The 22,247-nt window shown below is 37.1% G+C and overlaps 1 protein-coding gene across 4 annotated transcripts in view; it reads right to left on the minus strand.

Annotated features, from left to right (window-relative positions):
* LOC106909642 (anoctamin-1-like) overlaps window positions 1–22,247 on the minus strand; it is a 97,484-nt gene that overhangs the window by 38,245 nt on the left and 36,992 nt on the right. The gene's annotated exons all lie outside the window — the stretch shown is intronic.

The following is a 22,247-nucleotide window of genomic DNA, read 5'->3' on the forward strand; positions in this document are numbered from 1 at the left end:
AAATATTGAACCAGGTTTAATAATAATACTTTTTTTTTTATTTGGAGTCAAATTCATGACTAAAATGAGCCATGATCTCCTTTATTCTCAGCTCAGTCTCATCATAGATGATTTTCCCAACATCCTGAATGATAATGCTTTCATTTATAAACACATAAATAATGGCCTTCATTTTTATTTACATTTGTTATGCTGAACAGTTCTTTATAGGTCATATCCTACTTCAATACATATTTAATCCTTTTTTTTAAATTTTAGCAATAAGTGTTAAATGTAGCTATGAAAAATTTATTAATGATCACATTGTGGCAGGATTTCTGGAGGAAAAAAATACAAAATGAACTCTGCTTCTAAAAGCATCAGATCAGTTCTTCAGTTCGATGAAAATCATCTGCATCTATTTGAGTAAAACACTCGTCTGTCTCACGGCCTGCAGCCTGCAATGTTATATAAAACCTTGAAGACTTACTTCAAGCCCCTCAGTTCTGACCTCTGATCTCTGACCTGTCTGGTGAAGAGATGGAGAACTACTATGTGTGCAATCTGTGAAAAAAACATTTTCTAGTGCTGAATAATAAAGCAGTTCTGCACTAAAACTCTAGAACAAATGCAAACATCACTGTATAGTTAAAATACCAATTTCATATGATCAGGAATGCAAAGGATTGGATAAAAAAAACTGAACCTGAATAAATCCTAAAATATAAAGTCCTATCAGCTTTATTTTCATTGAACTATGAGGGAGTAATAAGTTCTATAATAACAATAATAATTGCTTAGGTATTTGGAAAGAAATCCCATTGCTTGCTTTCCATACAGTAAGGGGTCTGTCCAGACCTCAGACTTTACCATAAGATGATTATAAAGTTTCAGGCCTTTTACTGTGACTTCTGATGGCAGGCTGCATATCGCTGCGAGTCGCTAAAAGCCTTTCCCAGAAGTCGGTTTTGAACAAAGATGGCACTGTTGCAAAGAGTCACTCATGCCGATTTTAATGTTTGACAGGAAGATGATTCAACTCCATTTTTTGCACAATAATTTTCTGAAAATCTTTACACTCTCCATTAATAGGTACAAACCACCTTGGATCCACAACTCCATTCATGAAGGATACTTCTTATTCTAGGTAACATGTATATGAAAAAGGGTTTCAAATATCAACCACTCAGTTCATTAGTCAACGGCTACTCGGATGTCCTGCATGGCCGATCTTCCTCCTGTCATAGTGGATTTCTGCTTTTCAGTTAGGATGTGACGGGGTTCTCTTATGACTAGGGCAACCAAAAACGACTGGCCAAATCACTTTAGAGAAATTTATTAAACTTTCTTCAGGTGATCAGAGAGGAAAAGTGCAAAATAGGTACAGAAGACATCCAAGGCAGGTTAAAATCAAACAAACAGTACCTTCAATACAAGAGTCCATCACCTTCAGTGTGATTTGTCAGGAGTCTAGCTACAGACTGACTCAAAGCGGAACAGAGCCCTGCTTTTAAAGCCACAGGCTCCGCCCACAGCAAAAACAAGCAAGCAAAAACAACTAAACAATTACTTCTAACCAGGGGCGCTGCCAGAAATCTTGGGCCCCCTGCACAGCTGCTGTTACAATTTTTTGAGTCTATTTGACCCATAAAAAGGGTCACAATTTTAAAGGCTTGCAACTGCCTTGCTTTCTGTGGTCCAATACTGATACTGGCACAATATTTACTGCTCATGAATTTTACATCCAACAGTCCACATCCAGTATGCAATTCGGTTGCTTAAATTTTTTCTATTAGTTTTAGATACTGAAATGTCTCTAGCCATGAGCAACAGTCAACAGCAACGTGCAAAATACACATTGCAATCCAGACTTCTCAAAAATGCTATGTAGTTGCATTTTATTCAAGCTGCAGTATGTAACTTTAATAAAAAATATGTTTTCTCCATATTTGTTAAAGCTGTCACAATGTCGTAGCAGTTTATGAGACAGATAATCTGTGAAAACAATCAATCTCCTCCACCTCCTTCCTGAATTACTATTGCTGATTAAAGTAATGTACCGTTCTGACCAAAACAACCAATCAGAACTAGTAAGATGCTCTTAGCAATGTCAATTAGCCTCATTCACTCACTGCTAAATGTGCTAATGGTGGAGAAACAACTTATTACAAGAAACCGATTATCTGCCATCACTAGTAGCTATGCTAACTAAACTGAGCATTCACAGTTTGAATCTGCACAGCTCTGTGCTATGCTAGCTGCAGCACGGCACAAATCAAGGAGGAAGGATGAGCAGCACCACATGAGATTGTGATTGACAGCACTAAAACGCTCCTGCCACTGACTGGTTGTTTCTAGCACTGGGAGAAAGCAGAGGAAATAGATTTTTCACAGATTGCCTCTCATACTATACTGTCATAACATAATGACAGTTTTAAAAAATATGTGAAAAAATATTTATATAAAATACTGCAGCTTTATTTTCACTTAGGAGAGGGCAGGTCAGAGCTGCTACTGACTCATCTGTTGTTAAGTGGTAAAAGGTACAAGTTAAATATATGCATGTTAATTTTTTTCCTCAATTCATTAAATGCTAGTGAAATGGAGGCAAACAGTAGTCTGTAGCTAAGCTAACTATGCTAACTGGTTGATAATCTCACACAGTCTACTCACCACTCTTGGAGAAAAACTGAATTATAAATGAACACGCTTACCTTTTTCTCTCTCTCCGTCTCTCTATTTTGTTTTTGAAAACTTGATTTTATAACTTTTCTTAGCAGCATAGCAACTGGCACAGTCGTGTTGAGAAAATAAATTTAAAATAAGCTAGTTTTAAAACTTAACATGTCTTGATTCAAACAGCCCAATTGTGGTTTTGAAATTAGTAATGTATTCTGGCCTATTGACCTTTATTTTACTTGTAGTTACAGCAGATGGTTTGCTAGGATCGTTTGAATTGCCTTTTGTCTGTGTGGGAAAACAATACAGTAGAAGTTCTAGCTTTTCACACTCATCTGTGAAGAGCCGTAAACACGGCAGGGGTTTCTGGCTTCAGATAGAGGGTCAGAGATAGCTCCTGGTTGGATGAGCAAAGATACGCCTTATTTGAATAAATTAAAGAAAAGAAGATAAAACTTTCTACACAGAAGTAACAAATCAGATTTGCTCTTGCAACTCTCCAAAGATGTCTTTGCACGTCTTTACTTTTCTTTCTTTCCTTCTTTTTCCAAGTCTGTCAGGTAAATGAATGTATGTCTCCGTTGTTCTGCAGTTTTTGTGTAAGTTTATGCATTGTCTTCTATTGGATTAAACTCTGTAATTCTGTGACATCAACACGCATTGTTGTTATCCTTGTGGCCACACACGGCTCGCCGAGAAGACCTGGGATCTAAGAGGAAGAGAGAGCTAGACTTTTTCCAAAGTTAATTAATTCAGATTAATTCTTCCTTAACAGTCGTTTCGTGGCAGCTGTATTCAGCTGCAGCTTCTACTAACTACAGCTGAACAGCGCCACAGTCAAGCGCTCCAAGCAGGAACGAACCATTTCATGCACATCCATTCAGGGCAAAAACGGATGTGTCTTTCGGTCTGGGAGGGGTAACATAAAATTTTTACTGCTAAAAACAATCTTTGAAAATACAATACGATTAATTTTGTAATTGACAGGGCCCCGATTTTTTTTATTTTATTTCTATGAACAAAATACAAATAATTAAATTGTGGAGGGCCCCCTGCCTGTCAGGGCCCCTAGAATTGTCATCACTTCCCCCCCTATACCGCGCCCCTGCTTCTAACTCAAGTAAACTCTGAAAGTAAACAAAGTAATAAATAATATCAAGGGGAAAAGTATATAAATAACAGTGACGTGCGGTGAGGTTCATTGCTGGTGAGGCACTGACTTATGACTTAGACACCATGCATGTTATTGGACCTACGGAAATTTCGCGCATGCATACAACGCTGGGGAGCAAAAGACTAATCGGTAACACTTTATTTGAAGGGGGTTGAATAAGACTGTCATGACACTGTCATAAACATGACATAGCACTTGTCATGAACATCAAGTCTTCATGAATAGTTATGACTGTTGTCATAAAGCGTCATTCGGTAAATAATAATAATAATAATAATAATACATTTTATTTCTAAGGCGCCTTTCTGGCACTCAAGGACACCGTACAAAGAGCGAAAAGTAACAGCAACAATAAAAATGTAGCAATTAAAAATAGATCAGATAAATACACAACAATGTATCTATATGAAATCTATATATAAATCTATGTAAAAAATCTATATAAAAATCAAGCAAACCAATTGTGTCATATTGAAAAGGCAGATCTAAAAAGGTGTGTTTTAAGTTCGGTTTTAAATTTAGGGAGTGACTTTATGTTTCTAAGGTGAGGTGGTAATGAGTTCCAGAGTTGGGGAGCAGAGCGACTGAAAGCTCTGCTCCCCATGGTAGTAAGACGAACAGAGGGGACAGACAAATGGATGGAGGAGGATGATCTGAGGGAACGAGAGGGAGTGGCAATATAAATAAGATTGGAAAGATATAGTGGGGAAAAATTGTGAAGAGCCTTAAAAGTATACAGAAGAATTTTGTATTCTATACGGAACTTGGTAGGCAGCCAATGAAGTCTTTGCAAGATAGGAGTGATGTGGTGCATGGATGGGGTTTTAGTAATGATACGGGCAGCTGAGTTCTGGACCAGTTGGAGCTTATGAAGAGATTTCTGGGTGAGACCAAACAGAAGGGAGTTGCAATAGTCCAGGCGTGATGTCACAAGACAGTGAACAAGAATAGCAGCAGAATGGGAAGAAAGGGAGGGGCGAAGACGGTTGATGTTGCGTAGATGAAAATAAGCTGAGCAGGTAATATTGTTAATATGAGACTGGAAAGAAAGAGTGCTGTCAAGAATAACACCCAGACTCTTTACCTGAGGGGAGGGGGAAACAGAACAGTTATCAATTTCAAGACTAAAGTTTTTGATTTTGGCCAGATTAGATTTAGTACCAATGAGAAGGACCTCCGTTTTATCACTATTAAGCTTAAGTAGATTAGAGGAGAACCAGGATTTAATTTCAGTCAAGCAGTCAGTAAGCGAGGCTGGTGGAAGGTTGGAGGAGGGCTTACTGGAAACATAAAGCTGGGTGTCATCTGCATAACAGTGAAAATCAATGTTATATCTACGAAAGATATTACCCAGGGGAAGGAGATAAATAATAAAAAGAAGGGGCCCCAAGACAGAGCCCTGGGGAACTCCTGATGTAACAGAGGAAGGTTGGGAAGAAAAGGTTTTGATCCGAACGAACTGAGTGCGGCAGGAAAGATATGATTTAAACCATGACACTTTTAATACAAAGTTGACATTATTCGAAATGTCTTCATTATGACAAATTGTCATTAACCTCGCCAAAAATGTCTTCGTTATGACAACGTGTCATTAACCAAGAAATCATGATCTGACATAAATTTGTTATAAAAGCATTACTGATTAAACTTTAAAAATTAGCTTTATGTAGTAATATTATAAAGCTCTGCCATGTTGTTTAGTCTTAATTTTCTTAATTTAATCGATCCTAAAGTTTTACAGCAAGTTGTCTACAAAGCACTTATGAACTTAGCATATGAAACATTATTTAAGGCTGTTTTAACCCTCATGCGTGCGAGGACTGAGGCAAACGTAGAGAACTGTGGCAAATGATAAAAGTTTTACGTGTGTGGGGTCGGTTGGTATGGACCCCATTTCTAAACACAAGGGCTAAGTAGTACAATACACCATCTCCACCAGTGAGAGGCAGCAGTGCACGAACAGGCGTGCAGTGTGTTGGTGAAGAAGAAATTTTCATATTGTGGCGCAAACCTAACAAGTTATAACGGTCAGACCTCCTGTTTAAAAAGAAGCCAAGTTTGATACCTAATACATATGAGGTATGTGTCTTATTAACTTTACATTTTCTTTGAGAAAATAACATTGACTATGTTCTCTTTCTCTGTAATGTTAGCTATAAGCAATTCAAGCCAATCCTACCTTGCTGTAAGTTAATGTTAGCTAAAGTTATTAAACACAATTACTGTAACGTTAGCCCTTAATATTAAATATATTTTAAAGACAGGCAAATTGTTTTCCCCCCTCCAATTTTAATCTAGCAAATTAAAAGCTAATATATTAGTCAAAGTTACCCTTCATGTGCATTATTTAGCGACTTGGCTGATGTGACACATTGCTTGTGTTCTTTGCTTTGGCAAGTTTAGCCACATGAAGACCCAGGCTAGCCTAAGGACACATGGTGGGGAGGACAAAGTTGGCTAATGAAGACAATGCTACGAGTGTGGAGGATGAAAATAAGGACCTGCCACCAGAGAAAGAAGTTCCTATTTTACCAAAGAGAAAGAAGCAGATGAAATATTCCCCAAGATAATTAGGTAAGTCGCTTTTGTGTTAATATTTTCACCATGTGAAGTGGGGTGGGACAGCCAGGTAAGTGGGAAATGGGGAGCAGGAATCAACATTCACCAGCTGAGTTAAGTCACGTTTTAGACAACTAAAACTGATGTTAAATCTATTTATTTATTAATAAGCTTCTTGCAAACAACCCTAAGTTAGAGTATCTGGTTAGAAATAATTTAGAATGCTCATTAAGTAAAAAGATGCATTCATGTGCCTAAAACTATATGTTAAATGATGCATTCGAATAACAGTGACAGTCTGTCTGAACTTCTGCCAGACAAATCAGAATAATTTTGTTCAGCTCCAGTGATTATTCCACTTGTATTAAGAAATAATTGCATTGCACTTTATAACAACCAGTCATGTTAAGTAGGCATTTGTCTGCCAGTCTACCATTCTGACAGTGTGCAGCAAGGGGACATTTTTGAAATGGTATTTAAATAAATGCTGAAATATGATGACGTTGTTTTTTGTTTTTGTTCTTTTTTTAAGTGGCCACAATGAATTGAGTCATCACCGACTATGAGAATATCCAGAAGAGATTCACCAAGTTTGAATTCATGAAAAGGCTTTCGCCATAACTATTGCAAGAACAGCTGTAATTTCTGAGCATTTCTGGACACCTTCAAAGAGCTGCTTCCAGGAAATGAAGACAAGAAGAAGATCTCCTGTTTTCAGAGCATTACAGGAAGACTATTACGAAGGAGATGGATGACATAATCAAAGCAAAACATGTTACTGTTGAAAGAACCTATTCTGATTTAGTTTTTCAACCAGCATTTCAGAGTAACAATATACTGACCAGACGTTAAACCCTCTGTTATCTTAGAACAAGTTATCTTTTGTTTTATTCCAATGTACAAAGGGTTTGTTCTACAGTTATGATGGTAGTTATAAGTAGTCCAGTGTGTTTCACTTCATTTGACGCAAGACTTAATATCAATAACTCTGTTAGCATTGCATTTGACACTGTAATACTAAATTACATCTTTATAATTGTTGCTACTAGTTTCAATTTACTTGAGGTAAAAGTTAATATTAATGACACCGTAGTGTTACTTAATGACTTTGTCATAACTGTTGTAACTTGTTTCACTTTACTTGAGGTAATAGTTAATATTAATGACATTGTAATGGCACTTAACGACGTCTTCAAAACTGTTACTTGTTTCACTTTACTTGAGGTAACAGTTAATATTAATGACACTGTAATATCACTGAATGACATATTCATAACTGGTGCCACTTGTTCCACTTTAGTTGATGTAAAAGAAATTGTTAATGAGTCTGTTATTAAATCATTTGACCGTGTAATAAAGCTTAGTGAAATCTTTATTGCTTGTCCTACTTGTTTTGCTTTATTTCAGGGAGTGGAAATATCAATCATTGTTTTGTTAAAGCTTTTGCTAGTGTAATAATTAAATCATTATGACTACTATTATGACAAATTTATGTTAGATCATGATTTCTTGGTTAATGACAAGTTGTCATAACAGAGACAATTTTGTCTAGGTTAATGACAAGTTGTCGTAACGAAGAAATTTTGTCTAGAATAATGTCAAGCTGTCATAACGAAGACATTTTGAATAATGTCAACTTTGTATTAAAAGTGTCATTATTTACCGAATGACGCTTTATGACAACAGTCATAACTATTCATGAAGACTTATTGATGTTCATGACAGGTGTTATGTCATGTTTATGACAGTGTCATGACAGTCTTATTTAACCCCCTTCAAATAAAGTGTTACCGACTGATCTTTCACATGTCATCCATAGCCGCGTTAAGTCAGTGAAACTTAAAAATGTAGGTATTAATTTCGTGCTATGATCCACAGCAAAGCTCCGCAGACTCGTCATAGCAATTGACAACAATCTCACTTCATGTTTTAGGATTTAACACCAAAAAACATTCAAGAATTTTGCACACAGAACAGAACATTCAGTGTTGTTATAGTACGTTTTAGGCTTAATGTTTTATTAATAAATAATTGCTGTGATAGATTAGCTACCACTTCTACTTTACTGAATTATTGGGGCCTGCCATAAGCAATGCATAGGGAGAGCAGTGACTGACCTGCTATGCAGGTCAGTCACTGCCTCCATGCATTGCATGGCAGGCACCTATTGTTCTACACCCAATAGAATGTCTCTTTATATCTTTATTTTTCTTCCATTACCGTTAATGCGGCTCGTACCGCTGCGTGTACCCCCACAAAAGTGGTATCAAATCGTGCGGCTCGATGCCGAGAAGGGAGCTATTATTTTTATTGGGATTCTGTGTAAAAATGACGACATAAATTGAGAAAAACTAAAAAACTTGAGTCTGAGGAACTCACAGCATCACTAACATTTCTCTCTGAAACACACACACAGCACAGTGGAGGTCTGACTCCAAAACTCTGTTTAACTCCCCCTCACAGGCACAAATAGAGGCCTATTGATCTCAAAGTTGGTCATGACATAGATACACATGCCTGCTCCTGTAAAATGTTTTCAAAATTTTCCTAGGGCTTATGGTTTTTTGTCAGGGTCCTGGAGACCGACGCTGGGTGTCTCACAAGTATAGAAACCAGCATCTTGTCTGACAGAGAGAGCCAGCCCAGGTGCAGATCATTAATTACCATAGCAACGGGTCCTAGACAGAGGCAGTGAGTATTCCCACAGCGCTTAATCAGATCTCACAATGTATTGTGGGAAGAATACATATTTCCTGTGACTATTCATGTTTTGCTTACATAAAATTATTACTTGTCTGAATTTTTGAGTGTAAATTAAAATCTTTCCTATGAAAATTGAAATTGTTTTTAGAAATTAACAATTACCAACTTTCTTCATGTTCTGAGCTCAGCGCACACCATTTTTCTCTCATCACTGCAATTACTGTGAATGAGCTACAGATATGAATCGCGGGACTAAATGAGACGACAAATAGCCCTCTCATATGCTTCAAACGGTTTTTGGATCGGCCTTACGGATCCTGAACGGGAAGCTGTCGTTCGGACTGCTTTTTTCATTAAAACTGAGTGGGTGTCTCATAAAGTTAGATAAAGTCTCTGAAACACACTGCAGTTTCATCGCTATAGCAACAGAACACAGAGATAGGCAGAGCAGCTGGTTTGGACTACAAAGACTCTGTAGTTCTAAACATGGCGGAACACTTTAATACAGAGGGAAGAGCAGGAGGTCAGAACTACAACATGGCGGAACACTCAGTTATTACAGAGGAGGCCTCAGCTAGCAGTTAGAACTACTTCCTGTTTTGGGCTTTATACAGGTGGATTAACCAAACTACTGTTACACATTGGATTAGTGTGGTTATGAAAATGAAGTTTGCTGAAAGTTTCAAAATAAAACTCTGCAATGTCCACTCATGAAGGTGCACCGCCATGGGCGGTGCAATAATATTAATCTTTTTTTCTGTTTTTTTTCTCTGGATTAACATTAGCATTTCATGGGTGTCTCAAAGATAGAAATCCTTCCCCAGCTTTCTGTCTCACACACACAGCAGTTGGCTGAGGGCCAATCGCTATAGCAACAGAATCCAGAGAAAGGCAGAGCTGCTGGTTTGGACTACAAACCAGCAGCCATAACTGCCATAACTGTAGTTCTATCCAGGAACGTGCAGAGGGGGGGGGGGGGGGGCTGGGGGTGCTTGAGCACCTGCCCTTTTTGCTCCTTGCCCCAAAGTGCCCTTTTGGTCAATTTTTTTTTTTTTTTTTTTTTGGTATTATTATTTTCAAAGCCCTCTTCTGACACATAATAACATGTACTAAAATTATTTTATTTATTTATTTATTTATTTTTTGTACAACATAATAAGCCTTCCGGTCACCTTGTTACCTTTGACGTTTTGCCCGTGACGCATGACGCAGTTGCCTCTCGCGCAGTGAGATAAGGCGGCTAACTGGAGCTCAGCATAGCGAACGTTCCAGATTACAGAACAGTTTTTGGTGAATTATATATATATATATATATATATATATATATATATATATATATAAACGTTTTTGGTGAATAAAGTGGAGTAGACTTGCTACTTGTCAGATGACGGAAAACGTTGAAAGTATCGTTTCTGCTTCAGCACGGAGTCGCGGTTTAAGCAGAGAGGTAATGAAATACAACAGACACTGACAGGCCTCTGCGTCTGGCTTACTCTGAAGAACTACTGAGCGGGAGGAGACAGCCAGGTGAGGAAAAACTGTTCTCATCTATCGATTAAGTATTTTTATCATACAGACATTAGGCTGCTGTTGTGCTATTAGCTAGCTGCTAGCTACGACTTTGCTAGCAAAGCTAGATAAATAAAAAGCTTCTTCCCCGTGTACGAGGCACATCGCCCGTCCAAAACCGATCATCTCCATAATGAATATATGTCCGATCTTCAAATTTGCTTTGCTGCATAATGTACATTGCATTTATTCTGGCGTTAGGTAAATGTGTCTTGAAAGAGAATAGCACTTAAATAAAAGTCCAACAAGGATATTAAGTTAGAATTAAAAATAACTCACCCTGAATTACCATGATAGATATAATGTATGTCATTAATGAAGGGGAAAAAACTCAACCCAGACTTTAAGTTTAGGGTCTGGTTCGCAGAGTATGTAGTTAAAATTTTTCCCCAATTATTCAATGGGAAAAAATAAACTAACCTCAGTTAAGTAAAATAAAATTGTAATCGAAACTTTTGGAATTGTAATGATTTCTTTTTTAAAAACAAATTCTTTTGTTTAAAAAACTTTTTTTTAATTAAATAACTAATATTTGTCTTGTGAACTTAAGAAGTTATTTGCCAAACAAACTTTTATTTGCACACATCAGAAATCTTTTGTTGTGATTTTGGGCCCTGCCCATGACGTCATGTGAAAATCACAAGCAAAACTTTGAGTCAAACAAAAACTTTGAATATCAAGAAAAGATTTCTGAAATGCACAAATAAGTTTGTTTTGCAAAAAAATTCACTTCATGAGACAAATGTGTGATTTAAGTGTTTAAAAACGTTGTAAGCAAAACTCAGTAGGCTTTTCCCATAGTGACATGCATTAACAATTCAATTTTTGCTTTTGTTTTTTTCTGCAGTTCCACCTTAAAGTTTGATGCAGCTCTGCTTTCCTGAATGGACCATCTTCATCTCCACTGCAGCAAACGGGCAGCTCTTTTTTTATAGATTACAGTACACTAAAAGGTTGCATTGTGCCCTTGTTTATATTTTTAATAGTGTAATTCTGTAAAGACAAAATATGTAAATCAGAACTAAACCTCCAGCTCTGATTTACATATCTTGCTAAATTGCGGGTTTGAATATTGCAATACTTTCCTATAACAAAATAGACCTGCAGAAAGAAATTACTAATAAAATATCTTACATATGCATAATTGTATGCTCTGTATAGAGATTTTCCTTAGCTTTGATTGTATATTTCACAATTTTGTAATTTATCATTGTTTATTAAACTCTGAAAGCTGAGAGGCTTTGTTAATATTGTGTCCTAGAATGCGGTAAGATGTGCCCTTTTTTTTTTTTTTTTTGAGCACCTGCCCTTTTAGTGGTCTCTGCACGGCCCTGGTTCTATCTATGGCCAAGACTCAGTTAAAACAGAGGCCTGAGCAGCATGTCAGAACTACAACATGGCGGAACACTCAATTATTACAGAGGAGAAGTTGGCTGGTATTATAAACTACTTCTGCTTTGAGCATTATATAACTGATTTAACCCGATCACTATTACACATGAAATTAGTGTGGCAATTTCAAATGAAGCTTATTGAAAATTTTCAAAATAAAAGCCTTGACAATTTTTACATCATGTAATTGCTCTTTTTTGTGTTAGATAACTGGTTTAACCAAACCACTGTTACACATGGGATTAGTGTTGCCATTTCAAATGAAGTTTACTGAAAGTTTCAAAATAAAAGCCTACATACTCCCCCCACGTCAGTGCACCGCCACAGGCGGTGCAAAAACATTATTCTTCTTTTATGTTAATTCTTCTTTTATGTTAATGATTAACATCAGAACAAACATTAGCATTTCACTGTCACCCACTAGTGCACTTCCTTGCACGCATTAGCATTTTACCTAAAATAAGCTTTTAGCCAATTTATTTACTTATTAGCCATGTTTAGAATACTGATTGGACTGAGTCAATGGGTGACAACATGGTAGTGATACCCCACATTCTACTGATACCATTCATGCTATTATTAGCATTTTGGCTAATTTTACCGTATGCAACATACTGAATGGTACAAGTACAGCTTAGTCCACATGCTTCTGACTCTCCAGAGGTTATTGACTACATTGAAGCTTTCTTTAGCATTTAGGCTAATTTTTAGCATCGGAACGCTGGGTCCAAACCGACGGGCACACTTTGGCAGGCCCCTTAAAATTTCTGCAGGAATTTTCTAGTTTAAACATAAACTGCAGCCCACAAAACGCACATTTAATTAAAAAACTAAAGAAAAACATCTTATTGCTGTCTTACCTTTATGTATCAATGAAATCCATGCACCGCTAATTCTGCACAAAAATATCTGTTCATCCAAAGCAAAGTCTATCCTCGGAATGTCTTTTCTACTCCGTTTGAGAATCATCAAACTGTCTCGAAGCAAAACTTTGAGCTCCGGTGTTGGTCTTCCATTAGTTATCTCCTGCTTCAACTGAAAGTCCACTTTAGAAAACTGTTAAAGTGTAGGAATGTAGTCTTTCATGTTTATGTTGGAAGAGATGAGAAAACAAATATATCGCTGTACTTTACTTATTTACTGTGTGGCTAGCTCCATGGCTAGCTCACTGCGTCTTACTCTGCAGTTATGCAGTCACAATATCTGGGATCATGAGTGCCCCCATCGATGAGGTAAGAGAACTGCCTGCCTCACCTCGAGTCTGTTCTCTGCCGTTTCTGATCGCTCCTCCGCCCACAAAACACGATACACACAGTTGGTTACAAAAAAACACTGTACATTATATACATAAGCGAAATTATGGAAAATCAGTCCATATATTCAATGTTTCTTAGCCATTTTATTGCTGGCGTACAGACAGGACGAACATGCTCTCATAGAATGGCAGCCAGTGCAGTTTGCGAGAGGTTGCGCAATCCCAGGTGAGGCTCAGCTCACTGTTGCCTGTTGAGAAAATAAATTTAAAATAAGCTAGTTTTAAAACTTAACATGTCTTGATTCAAATGGCCTAAATTGTGGTTTTAAATCAGTAACTTATTCTGGCCTATTGACCTTTATTTTACCTGTAGTTACAGCAGATGGTTTGCTAGGATCGTTTGAACTGCCTTTTGTCTGTGAGAAAACAATACAGTGGAAGTTCTGGCTTTTCACACTCATCTGTGAAAGGCCGTAAACACGGCAGGGGTTTCTGGCTTGAGAGAGGGTCAGAGATAGCTCCTGGTTGGAGGAGCAAAGGTACGCCTTATTTGAATAAATTAAATACAAGAGGATAAAACTTTCTACACAGAAGTAACAGATTAGATTTTGCGCTTGCAACTTCTCCAAAGACGTCTTTGCCTTTTGTTTGTCGCTTCCATCTTTTGTCTTTTTCTCTCTCAGGTAAATTCATGTGTTGTTTGTGCTCTGAGGTTTCTGATGTTATGTGATGTGTTTGTCTGGTCATAGTATGCATCTGTCTTGAATAAATGCTGATTATTGTGACGCTGTTATCTCTGCATGATCTCAGTCTTTGCGCACAGCATTTTTCTGAACCCGGGCATAAGAGAGGATTTAACGAGTCAAAAAGTTTTTAAAGTTCAAGAATTTTTCCTCTCTTAACAATTGGGGACTCGTCCGTTTCTGAATAAGTGCTGTGCGATTGACGCTGGGACCGCAGTGGGCGACTTTGAGCTCCGTGTTGGCCCACGATACAGGTGCGTCTCCTGATGTGAGTTTGATTTCTCTTTGACGCGCTGGTTTGTGGCTTCGACCGGATCTTTGGTTTGATTGCAGAGAAACGATTGTGTGATTTTTCTTTTTTGGATCTTAGTGCGGGTTGAATCACCCTACTCTGGGACTCTGAATCGAGTTCCCAGGAGTAAATGGACTGAAGCGGGTTGAATCACCCTACTCTGGGACTCTGAATCGAGTTCCCAGGAGTAAAAGGACTAAAGCGGGTTGAATCACCCTACTCTGGGACTCTGAATCGGGTTGCCAGGAGTAAAAGGACTGATATTGTAGGAACAGGCTTGTATCAGCCTGAGAGTTTGATCCTCTCTAAAGGGACATGTTCGGATTTGGCTGAGTGTTGTTCGGATTTGGCACTGGTTGTACTGCTTCGTTGTGGTTCGAAGAGTACGTTAAATTGAAGGGTCGGTCCCCCTCGAGTTCTGCACTCGACTCGGAAGGACTGGAACAATTTTGGGTGTGTAATCCACCTGTGACGACTAGCGTTACGAAGGGACAAGAGTGAGGCCCACACGTTTGTTATTTTATGACACCGGTGTCCGTAGGGATTTCTTTCGTCTGAATGAGTTTACTGTTTTTGTGTCTTTGTGCGTCTCACTAACCTTTTTGTGTGTTTACTGTTAATTGTTTTTGATTGCGGCTGGATGTGAAGGTTTTTATTTTTCACTGTGGGGCGGAGGGAGCAGTATGCATCGCTGCCCCTGCCGTTTTTGTGGTGAACTGGGACATTGGATCAAACAATGTCCCCATAAACTGCCAGCACCTGCTGAAGGTGTGTTGTTAAACTCACCAGCACCGCAACCTCTGAATGCTGCACTGATTCCATGGATGGTGAATGAGAATATTTTATGACATGTTATTACATGTTTTTGCTGTATGTTATATTGCTAAATTTATGTTAACACATGGCCTGTTGGAGCACATGGTTTCTGTGGGACAGAGATTTCTTCTACAGATCTTGCAGTCTTTAGTTTCACAGCGGGGGCCTGATTGACCACTCCATTTGCATTTTGGGAGTTCTTTTGGAACTGTGTTTTATGTTGAAATGAAAAGTACAAAATAACAGATTTACAGATGTTTTTACTTTCTCAGCGGGAGAAATGTGTGGCATCAGTTCCAGGCTGGAGCACTGGAATGATCTCATAGTTTTTTCATAATATTGTAACATTTACAATGACTTTAATTTCTAGGTTTCCTGACACTGGATGGAACACCCTCACTAATCTGAACGGGGAGCAGAACTGATAAATATGGATGGTTTTTCTGCTTGACAGTGTTTTCTGCACTGTTAATGTAGGATATGTTGAAACACTAATGAATGACTTTGTTTCTTGTAGGACGAGCTTCGTGTGCAGTCCATTTTGCATATTACAAGACCACATGAATGGTTTTGGGATTTTCCTGCAGGGGTCTAGTTACTGGGTAGCCATTTAATAACAGTGGGCTATCATGAAATAAGGTTGTGTGTGTCGGATGGAGTTTTTGAAATAGGTTCACTCAAAACTGAACAACATTGGAGCTACTGGATAATTATGTTTCTTTCAACCATGGTGTTATAATAATTGTGTTTAAGACTTTCAACAGGATTAATTTTGGTTTGAAATTTGGGTAAATATGTGTTTGGAAGATGGAACCAGTACAAATTGGGAAGTTCTAACTTTATGGTTCACAAATATCTTTATTTTACACATTGGAGTGTGACGAACAAATTACATGTGAACATGGGAATCTTTTCAGTTGCTGTGGGTGAATTACACTATTTAATGTGTTTTCCCAGAGTTTCTGAAGAATTCGAAAATATATTGGTTACATTACAGGTCAACTAATGTAAGGATGCCTTCAAATACTGAGAATGGGGTTTTCTTCCTGGTCTCACGGCAGTGTTGGGGGAGGATCACACCTCAATTTGTTTGGTCAGCTTGATCTGGGGTAACATCCTGCATCTTTCTTACAATGGGGTGTTGAAGAGTCTGCTTGAGTGTGAATGAGAATGAATGTGTATGCAGATGGCCTTTGATGGGTTTTAGGAAGCGCTATGTAAATATGACGTCACTTTAGGGAGTAGCTGTGTGATATTTTTTTCTGATTTTGTACTGTTTAGACAGTGCAGGTTTTGTTTCATAAATATACTTTTATTACTGCTTTATGGACAATTTTAAGATAATGACGATTACATATTTTGGTATCACAATCTGGTTAAAGCTGAATCATCTGCTTGTACTGTAGAATTAATACAAAACAAGAATTCAGCCTTGGCTTAAGCAGATGGAATTAGTGATGGGACACTGTCTCATCCACTTTGACTAATAACACTAACGAACTAACCTAACTTCTAACTGAATTGACTTGGTTTATATGTCACATGGGTAACTGATTGGACATGTTGAAATTTTAGCATAATGGGGGAAAGTTCTTCAATTTTAGTTTTCCACCTCTAAATTGTTTTTCTTTTTGAAACAAGAAAAACACAGGGGGATATGATAAAGATAAGAGATTACTGATAGAACTTTGAAATTTACATCATCTCAGTCTAGTTTGAATACTAGATGGAAGATTTGGAGAAATGGTGGAACATCTTATAATATTTTGGTTTTTCAGCAAATTATTATATAACGGTAACATAGATTCCAAATTGTTTTCAAAATTATGATTTTATTATATCAACAGGGGGAGAAGGAGAAGTAGACCCTAATTCCTGGTAAATTTTTGGATACGGTTATTTGTAAATTAGTTGATCAAAAATGTTGACTTTTTTCATTCAACAATAGTGAATTATGGATTTCTTTAATGTAGAGTCATATTGCCTTCCTGCTTGACTTAAATATGGTGTATGTGATATAGAAGCTTCTACTAAATTAGATTTGATTATCTAAAATTGAACAGCTTTAAACAACATCTATGTCATTTTTATTTCATTTAAAATTGTTGATGGATTTCTGCATCACTGCTGATTTTGATTATATACAGTTGGGTGTAAATTGTGAATTTTGAGGAAAATTTTGGTTGAAACTGCTATGAAATTCAAATAAAATGTGAATAATTTCTGAAATTTTGAAATAGGACTTTGTCTTGAAGCATGGGACAATGATAAGGATGTTTAGTATTTAGTAGAACAATATGAAATTCATAATTATTTGACAAAGTGCAATTCAATCACAACTTTTATGAGTGTTAGTATTAGGACATTCTAGATTTGTTCTAATTCTTTAATGAGTTTGTGAGGTTGTGATTTTAAAATTTGTAGTTGATATTTGACACAGGCAGAGTGAATGTCATCGAGGTATTGACGTCTAGATTTTGAACAGTAAGTGTCATTATTTTCTTAATTCTGGCACGTCTGATGGTGTATTATTTTAACAAATTTCTGTTATTCTTTTTGCAGTTCAGGACTTGAGGCAGTTGGCCGTTTGTGCTGTAACAACAAATCTAGAGCCACACGGAAGGATGCATCACAAGATAAAATTAAATTTTATTTATAATAGTGAAAGTAACAAAATGTGGCATACATAAGTCTTGATTTTTTAATTACTTTGTATTATTTTTTCTCTGGCAGTTCTCCTTCCTTCTGACTTGATGGCGATCTTGGGGGCAGGGTCTTTCTAGCTCAGAGATCATGGGACGGTGTGATTAGAAAGGATCTTCTTGATTACCGCATCAGGCCGCTGTTGTTGCTGCTGAACAAAGACATGACGATGCTGAACTGTGCCCATCTTCTGCTGGACTGCTGTATGGAAGCCAAAAACTGTTGAACGATTACTAAGGTCAGTGAAGAAGGACTGTGTTTTCCTGTTGTCACGTGGGGGCAAAGTGCTGCTCACAGGACCTGGCAACAGATGTCTGTTTTGAGTTTTGTTTTTCACACCTGGCTGAAAACAAAAGGGACTCAGGCGTTATCTGTGAGAGTCCTCTACGGCCGGGAATCAGCAGGGAGTCGGGACCACAAAGATCAAAGCTTGTTGTCCAAACCCAGACAGGGGTTTCAGAGGATGACTGATCTGCTGTGTTTCTACGTCCTGCCCTGTCGACCACGAAAGGCTGACCAAAGTTCATCAAAGAGGGACTGTATCCAGATATTTCTGCACTGCGGGAATGACTGCTACTCTGGACACCTTCTGATTCAGCAGGTAAAGAATTGGGGCATGGCAAGTCGCTCAGCAGTGGTCCTGTTGTGTGTTCTCATGTTTGATCCTGGATTCTCACCTCTGATCATGTGACCTGGGCGCCAAAGCCCACTCCTGGGGTTCCCTTCAGTCTGCAGGTTGGAGATGAAATGGATGCCAACAAAACTTGGTAGTGGTGAATAAGTTCTTTTTAATTTTTGTAGTGTGTGATGCCATTTTTCTCTCTTAATTTAGTTATAGCACAAATGCGCCCTGTTGCCTTCACGTCCTGAACCCATGCTGTGAAATGCTAAGTGTTGAGGACACCCCATTTCCTGGTGTCAGAGGTTTTACAATGCAGTTAGAGAGTTGGTCTGGACCAACTGTTACGACTCTCTGCATTTCTCGGAAATGCATTAACTTCCTCCATGATTCACTCTGTTTGTCTCACAAAATGCTAATGTGTTTTTCCCTTCCTGCTTGAAAGAATGGGCAGGGACTAACTATTACAATTACAAAAGTTTTTCTTAACCATAGCTGAATTGCATTGTGTGTTACGCTTCATCTACTAAACAAGATGATCTAAATTTTATTTGGCCTATTTTACAGTGGCTACCATTCAGTGACAACTAAATTTAAATTTAAATGGAATTTGAAATGAAGGTGCTACAGTGGATTGAAGTATGTCTATAGAGCTTACTGAGCTAATAGCACCAAGTTCTGTGTTGATTTCATGAATTTAATCAAACATTAAATTCTTTGATTGAGGTGTGCAGATTGTAACAGCATCTGGGACACCATGTTTGAATTACATCCAACTGTGTTATATGATGGTAAGGTTAGCAGTGGCAGCGGATTTCATCTCACTGAGTTGTATGGGATTTTTATTGTTTTCTATGACAGAACATTTATGTTCTGTTATAGAAACAGGGGGAAATGAATGGAATTGATCTAATAAGCAAATTTTTAGTTTGGATCTCTCTTTACTTCTTGGAAAAAGAGGGTGTTAAAGTTAAATTAAAATACATTAAATGTTTTACAGTGTATTAGCAGCATTAAAATATGAGCTAACTATTTGGATATGGAATAACTAAAATTATAAATTGAATATACTAAACTTAATATTACCTATCAAATTATTTACATAAAACAGTGTTTCTTAAACTAAGGAAGGTGATCGTTGAATTGTTGAATCTCTTTTTATATGATTTAAAACAAGTTGTTTAACTAAGACATCCAGGAAGGTCTAAACTAAATATTTACATCATTTAATAAACTTAGCTGTATCGAATCTCTCCCCAAAATTTAAGGTATTGATAATTGATAAACAATATAAAAAGGGTAATTCATTATCCAATTAAATATAAATAGGTTTTCAAAAGAATAAATGGATCAAAGGTAAAAAAAATGGTTGAAATTTTGGGATTTAAAACTATGATTGGAATAAAGTAGGTCATTTTGATATTTAGTGGTACGGTTAACTTTACTCATGTAAAACAGGCTGATCATTCTTTAAGGTTTTAAAATGACAAAAATACGATGATGGAAATTAAATTGGTCTAAATTGGAGATTTACAAATGAACAATTATGGATCTGCTTCTAAAATATGGTTAAGTTTTGGGTTCAACAAAATGGGAAACATTTATTTCTCATGAATGCCTTACATAAAAGAGGGTCAAAATATTGACAAAATACAGCTCTAAAGGAGAAGCTTCTTAAAATTCGAAGTTTACTGAGTTATAATATAAAAGGAAAAATACTGGAAGAGACTTAACATAAGGAAATAAATGATAATTTGGAATGAAGTTTCAAAGAGAAATAAATAAAACTAAAAGCTACCACAAAACCTCTTACTTCCTGATAATGAAGTAACTATTAAAATAAGATTTGATAACAAGAACAATATATGACTTGAAACAATAAAGAATAATTAGAGTATCAATTAATAAATCAGTGCAAATAAAATATTAATTCAAATTGGAAGGAATTACTTATTTTATTTTAAAATACATTAAGGAGGTCTAGATGGGTGACAGACTCTGTTCCAGTATGCCGACCAGCTGATGACCTCATTGAATAACAAAGAACCACAACCTGGTGTGACTGAGGATCTTCCCTGGCCGGAGGACGACCTCACACCTAGATGTTCATCAGGATTTCTTTCATTCTACTCTGCTTTTGATGTCATCAAATTGGAAAAGAGGGAACAATTGGAAAAGAGGGAACGACCTCTTTGTTAAACTCACCAAATTCTGGGCATAATAATCCCTAAATAGGTGAGCATCAGTTACTGAGCTGACGACCCTGAGTTCAAAACTATAAGGAAAATGAGCTGCTGGAGACCAGAGGATCATCTTTGTTTTTTCTATTACCAAGTTTTCATCTACGATGTGCCAACGAACTCATCTTACTTCAAGGAGCATCAAGGAACACAGACACAAAATGAAGATATGTAAAAAAAAAAAAAAAAAAGAAAAAATTGTACAAAAACTATTCAACTGGAAGTTTATTGATAGTTTGTAAGTCTTTTATATGCAGTATATTGTATCTAACTTGCTCATTTATTGCAGGGATAATTTTTGACAAGTATTTGTGTAACATCCTATTGACATCAGGAATATGATTGACTTTTCTAAAATATAATTTTAAGTATTACAGTAAGATTTGTGGTAAAGTTTCTGTTAAGTATTGATAAATTTATGCATCATCTTTTGGTAAGATATGACTAAGGGCTAGACAATTTTGAACATTTATTTTAGGATTTTAATCTTTTATATGATTTTGCGGTCTGATTTTATTTGCTATGAATATCCTAACATTTTAACAACAAATGTTATGTAGAAGGTTGCATGCAAAAAGAGGGGCGTAATTTATCAGCTATAATATGGTCTTTCTGAATTTAGGCTTATACTATCGCATAGTATATTTTAAACTTATATTTTAGAGTGTAATCTCTATTAAGAGATTAAAAGAGGGAACTGTTGAGAAAATAAATTTAAAATAAGCTAGTTTTAAAACTTAACATGTCTTGATTCAAATGGCCTAAATTGTGGTTTTAAATCAGTAACTTATTCTGGCCTATTGACCTTTATTTTACCTGTAGTTACAGCAGATGGTTTGCTAGGATCGTTTGAACTGCCTTTTGTCTGTGAGAAAACAATACAGTGGAAGTTCTGGCTTTTCACACTCATCTGTGAAAGGCCGTAAACACGGCAGGGGTTTCTGGCTTGAGAGAGGGTCAGAGATAGCTCCTGGTTGGAGGAGCAAAGGTACGCCTTATTTGAATAAATTAAATACAAGAGGATAAAACTTTCTACACAGAAGTAACAGATTAGATTTTGCGCTTGCAACTTCTCCAAAGACGTCTTTGCTTTTTGTTTGTCGCTTCCATCTTTTGTCTTTTTCTCTCTCAGGTAAATTCATGTGTTGTTTGTGCTCTGAGGTTTCTGATGTTATGTGATGTGTTTGTCTGGTCATAGTATGCATCTGTCTTGAATAAATGCTGATTATTGTGACGCTGTTATCTCTGCGTGATCTCAGTCTTTGCGCACAGCATTTTTCTGAACCCGGGTGTTGTGTTGTGTAATACTACTCCATGCCACTAGGTGGAGCCGCTGGTAGGCGTGGGTGAGAAACGGTAGGATGAGTAAGCGAGATGATGTTAAGAAGAACAATGGCGTTGTGCTCGTTCGGTAGTTGGACTTGATGTGCTGCGTTAAATAAAGGCACAGGTATTCAAGAACGTGTCTTGTTCTTACACCATTACAAATTGGCGACGAGGATGGGATCCTGCGTGTGTTTTTTT

The sequence above is a fragment of the Poecilia mexicana genome, unplaced genomic scaffold (assembly GCF_051168715.1).
Source record: "Poecilia mexicana isolate PSO_F unplaced genomic scaffold, ASM5116871v1 scaffold_3, whole genome shotgun sequence".
NCBI lineage: Eukaryota > Metazoa > Chordata > Actinopteri > Cyprinodontiformes > Poeciliidae > Poecilia > Poecilia mexicana.